The sequence below is a fragment of the Castor canadensis genome, chromosome 5 (genome assembly GCF_047511655.1).
Source record: "Castor canadensis chromosome 5, mCasCan1.hap1v2, whole genome shotgun sequence".
In the NCBI taxonomy this organism is placed as follows: Eukaryota; Metazoa; Chordata; class Mammalia; order Rodentia; family Castoridae; genus Castor; species Castor canadensis.
The window spans coordinates 3,599,037-3,605,036 of NC_133390.1; positions in this window are offsets into that span (position 1 = coordinate 3,599,037).

The window sequence follows — 6,000 nt, forward strand, 5'->3', positions numbered from 1 at the left end:
AAATAAAAACTCTTGAGTTGTGTTTGAATGACTTCTAGTGCTTTGGAAAGTGATGCAATGTGCATCATTGCATTTCACCTCTGCATGCCCCTGAGGGGTGGGATGGCAGGGGCTCCAGAGCAGACAGGGGTTCCTTAAACAATCACCACCTCTCAGGGCTCCTGTGACCCCCAGTTATAAACTCAATCAGCAGTCCAGTAAATGCATACATCACACCTGTATTTACTCCCTAACACCAGTGCAGGGTTATTTCTGTCTCTGGTCTTTCAAAGGTGACTAGTGCAGACACAGAGAAAGTCTCTATTATTGCAAAGACCAGAGTTCAAACCTTTGGTGCACCCATCACCCAGGTCACCTGAGCTGGATCCGCTGGCTTGCCTGAGACACAGAAGTGAGGTCCCTGGGTTTCTTTTTGCATCATATATCCCAGACTTGGAGTTAAGAGGCTGAGAATATGGGGGGAAAAGGCCCAACAAAAGCCTGTTGTAACCACCCAAAAGAACAGGAAAGCAGTAATCTGGCAGGATAAAGAACTTTTAAACAATAACTTCTACTCCTGCCAAGCACCACGGAATACACCGCTGTGGTCCAACCTCCCCCTTCCCCCACCACCACCCACAGCAGCAAAGAGCCAGAAGGAGCCTAGATCTCCCCTCCTTAGGCTCAAATCTGCCCCTACTGGCCTAGTCAGAATAGTGTCAGAGAAGGGGGGTATCTGGACTCCACCCCAATGGGCAGAGTGAGGAGCCATCCCCCACCTCACTGGAGTGGTGACAGAGGACACCAGAAGAGTCAGGACTTTCACCACTGCACCCTAGTAACAAAGACGTTCCTTGTCCTGTGGTGTCAAAGAGACATCTGGGAGAGTATGGGAGCCCTACTTTTCCCCGCTGGGGAGCCAACAGTGAAGGCCAAGTAGAGAACCAGAACTCCAGCTCCACCCAGAGTGTGGAGCCCCTCCCTGAATATCAACAAAGGAACCCAGACTCCCACCTCACCTGGCAGGAGGGAGCCCCTCCCTGCTCCCCTGCCGGGGGATATCAGAGGAAGCCAGTAAAACGGAAGGTTTAAGTAACAGCTAGAGTCTCATATTACAATACTCAAAATGTCTGGATTTCCAATGAAAATTACTTATCATCTTGACAAGGAACATCTATAGCTGAAATCTGCAGCTAGCACTGTCAGTAATGGTGAACAACGACCGCCTATCCTTAAGATCAAAAACGATGCTAGGTGAAGGGCAGGGATGAAGCTCAGAGGTACAGACGTTGCCTAGCATGCATGACATCCTGGGTTCGAACCCCAGCACTGGAAAAAAAGCAATAATGATGCAAGTTGCCTGCTTTCACCACTCTTATTCAACATGGTGCTGGAAATTCTAGCCAATGTGGTAAGGCAAGAAAAAGAAACAAATGGTGTTTAGATTCAAAAAGAAAAAAAATTAAAAGTCTCTACTTTGTTTGTCCACACAGGGAATCTACAAAAGCACAGCTGGAACAACTGGGGTTCAGCAGGTTTGCACAATACAAGATAAACATATGAAAATCAAATTTATTTCTATGTTCTAGCAATGAGCACATAGCCACTGAAATTTAAAAAAAGAAAAAAAAAAGGAAACTCTCCCACATGCAGTTGCTCAAACAAAGTCACATTCTTAGGGATAAACCTAACAGGACTGGTATACTAAAAATTTCAAACTATTGATGAAAAAAATCAAAGAACTAAACAAAAAACAAAAAACAATGGGGCGACATACCATGTTTGTGGATGGAAAGACTTAACATTATAGGGATGTCATATTGTCCCCAAATTGATGAGCAAGTTTAATGCAATTCCTATTAAACTCCTTAGCAAGAGTTTTTGTAGATATAAACAAGATTAGTCTAAATTTTAGGGAAGGCAAAGGAAATAGAATAGTTAAAACAATTTTCAAAAACAAAAATAAAGGAAGAGAAGTCAGTCTACCCGTTTTCAAAACTTACTATAGAGCTATAATAATTAAGACTGGTACTGGAAAAAGATAGGCCTGGGGATCAATGGGACAGAACGGAAATCCAGAATCCTGTTCACACAATATGCCCAGTTGATGTTTTGATAAAGGGACTGGAGGGAGAACAATTTTTTCAACAAATGGTGCTGAAGCAATTAGACATCCATAGACAGAGGAAAAAGAAGCTAAACTGAAGTTTCTACAAAAACTGGATTATGGAATTAAAAGCCAAACAGAAATCTTATAAGAAAAAAATAGGAGGGAATCTTAAGATATAGAGCCAAACAGTTCTTAAATTTGAACCAATAAGTATGATTCATAAAATTAAAATTTGCTAAGTTGGACCATATCAAAATGAAGAATGCTAACTCTGAGAAGGATTCTGTTCAGAAAATGAAAACACAAATCATAGACCAGGAGAAAATATTAGAAAACCTCATATTCAACAAAGGACATGGATTGAGCATGCATGAAGAATTGCCAAAATTGAACAGTGAAAACAAAAGGCAGCCCCACTATAAAACAGGCAAAACCCATGAGCAGACACGTCACCGAAGAAGAGACACAGATAACAGCCATGTGCATGAAAGGAAGCCTGGTATCACGAGCCAGCAGAGGAATGCAAATGAAAGCCATAATGAGGTAAGACTGCACACCTGTCCGTACTAAAATAAAGACTAGTGACAACACCAAGTACAACTGTAGGTGAGAAGATGTAGGTTCCTGGGTCACTCATGCTTTGCTGGGAGTGTAAAAGTTGTGGCCACGATGGAAAACAGTTTCTGAAGAAACTGAAGATGCAATTACCATTCAATCCAGCAATCATACTCCAGAGCATTTATTCCAGAAAAACAAAAGCTTACATCCACGCAAAAACTGAACACAAATGTTCAAAGCAGCTTTGTTTGTAACAACTGGGAACAGTCTAGATGTCTTTCAACTGTGAAGAGTTAAGCTCTGGCCTATCTAGGGCAGGGAGTACCGTTCAGCAAGAAAAAAGAAAGAACTGTGGACACGCGCAGCAACCTGGATAAATGTCCAGAGAATTCCTCTGGAAAACATCAACTCAAGAGGTTATATTCGGTCACATTCTTGAAACGGTAAGTTTTGCAAATGTGGGTGACTGCCTGGGATAAAGGAGGGAATGGGGGTAGAGGGAAGAGGGTATGGCTATAAGAGCACATCATGAGTGACCTTTGTGGAGTGAAATGTTCTGTATCTCTCCTGTTGCCAATGACAAATCACGGCTGTGACATTGTGCAACCGTTGTGCAAGATGTTACCATTGGGAAAAAGTAGGTAAAGGCTATGTGGGATGGCTTGGTATTCTTTCCTACATCTGCATTTGAATCGTCTAGATTCAAATCAAAATAAAAAGATTAATGTTGAAAAAAGTCACAGGGCAGTCGTGAGTGAGGCTCAGACCTAACCTGGCAGAGCAGACACATGACATGTGGATGGGAGAAGGGACACAGGAGCTGAGAGAAGGAACAGGAGAGGACAGGCACCAGGCCACCCAGAACCCGAACAGTGGGCCACCAACAAGGGGCCTTTGGGACTGTCTTTTGCCTTTGTCTCTTTGGTCATGTGAGGGCAGGACTCCCCTTGGGCCAGAAGGACACAGATGTGGCTCAGAAAGGAAGAGGAATGGTGGCCCTCAGACCCACGGGGAAGAGTTCAAAGAAATTCAGGATGCCCTGCCCCTTCCTAGACCCACACGTGTGCAGCACAGGGGGCTCTGCAGGCAGACAGCGGGGGTGGGGGCAGTCACAGACTATCCGTGTGGTCCTGACTATCTGTGTGAGATGGGGGTAAAAAGCACACACGTGACTGTTGAATCAGAGGAGGGGGGAGGAAGGGAGGTTTGTGGTTACACTTATTTTATACATTTATATTTAATTTTTTTAACTGAAAAGCATTTTGTCAGTGATTCACTCACAGACCAGTGTAAACACATCCCTTGAAGCCCTGTTGCCATAAACCAGAGTCTCTGCACTGACTTCCAGTGCTGTACTACCTCTAAAGGTAAAGGGACCCACCCTGAGGTAGGACAGAATTTCGAGTTCCCACTGAAGACATGCAAAATAAACCCTAAACCACAAGCAATGACTTCATTTCTGTTTTATGCTACAAGGAAAATAGTTTAAAAATAAGTGTGTGCAATGTAATCACATCTGTGATAATATTGCCTAATGTCACTGTGACTGCAGAGGCAGGCAAGGAGTGGGGTTACTCTCGGTCAGTTGAATTCTCTCCCATCTTGCTGGGCATAAAACACAACCAAATAACTATCTTCCCCCACAAGGCACCTAAGTATGAAAATCCACCTATTTCTCCCTTTTGCTCTGATTATGGGCTTTGCATTTGTGAACACCGTGGAATTTTTCACAACTGAATTTGACAGAAACTGAGGTTCATCCTGGTCTATAGGATAAGAGGTAAGGGTAGGCTCAGTTTGCCTGATGGTATAAGGGAAGCAATGACAGAGGTGATTCCATTTTGGATTAGAGAGGCACTTTAAAATCAAACCTCTAAAGAGGTATGGGAAATAACAGGCTTCTTACAGAAATAACAAACCTCTCACCAAAAGTAACAAGATGCAGCTGTACAATGTGGGGAGTGGACCCCACGGCCAGGATGAGCTGACCAGCCCCTCCCAGAATGTCCACTTCAATAAGGAGAGGGACAGACGGGTGGTCGGATTTAATGAGAAGTTGACCAGGTACCAACCAATCACAAAGATAGACTAGTTGGTCCTCAGCCAGTTAAGGCTTTATATCATCTCCTAGACGTCAGCCATCTTTTGGCTTAGCTCTGTCACTAAATCCCACCCTTCAGGGTGCTTTGCTATCCTTTCAGTAAACTTTGTGCTTGCTTTACTCTTAACTCCTGGTCCTGCATCTTCAACCATCAACTACGCTAGGACACAAACCCGGGGAACAACGATCTGGTGTCAATGGGATGTGTGCAGCACCTGGTGTGACATAGTGTCAGAACAGCTTTAACCAAGAATTATTGCCAACGAACAGGAAAAAGTGAGCAGGCAATGCCTTTGTGAGTTCTTCTCTGGACTACTGGTTATTTAGGAGAGATTATTTAAATTCTACATATTAGTAAAGTATTTAAAATCATGTCTTAATGACAATGGTTAATTTATAATTTTACTTATGTTTGACTATGATATACCTAATTATGGTCTTTTTAAAAAAATTATTCATTATGCTCAGATTTAGTTTCTTGAATCTGTGGGTTGCTGTCTTTCCTAAGTGTTAGTTACACTTTTTGTCACTGTGACAAATCAACTTAAAGGAGGAAAGATTTACTTTGGCCCCTGGTTTTGGAGAGTTCGGTCCAAGATTGGCTGAATCCACTGCTTTGGCCTGAGGTGAGGCAGAATGTCATGGACGCGGGGAGCTTGTGGTGGCTGCTCACCTCATTGCAGCCAGGAAGCAGGGAGAGAGAGTGTGGCAGAGAGGACCCTGGTAAGATACAGCCCCCAGGACACACTCTTAGTAACCTGCTCCGTCCAACCCGCCTCTGAAAGTTCCCCTTACCTTGCAATGGAGCCATGAAATAATAATAACTCCACCAGTGGATCAATCCATTCGTTAAGTCATAGCCCTCAGGATCCAGTCACCCTCAATGACTGGGTCCACCAGCTGGGGACAAAGCCTTCAACACATGAGCCTTTTTGGAAAACACTTCCTATCCAAACCACAGTGTAAGACTTAGAGAAATCTGCCTATTATTTCTTCAAATATTGCTCTCTCTCCCTCCCTTCTTTCCCCTTGGCCCCCTCCTAGGACCAGACACCACTGCCAATATTGCTCATGCCTACACAAATGTTCTCACCAATGATTCTGGATATTTCTATTGCTCTGTCTTGAAGCTTATGAATCTGGTGTGCATCTGCATCCAGTCTGCCATTAAACTGCCATCAGAGCAAAAATGTAGCTGATCTTTCAGAATGTGCATTTGATATTTTTTTAGATTCCTTTCTCTGATGAAATG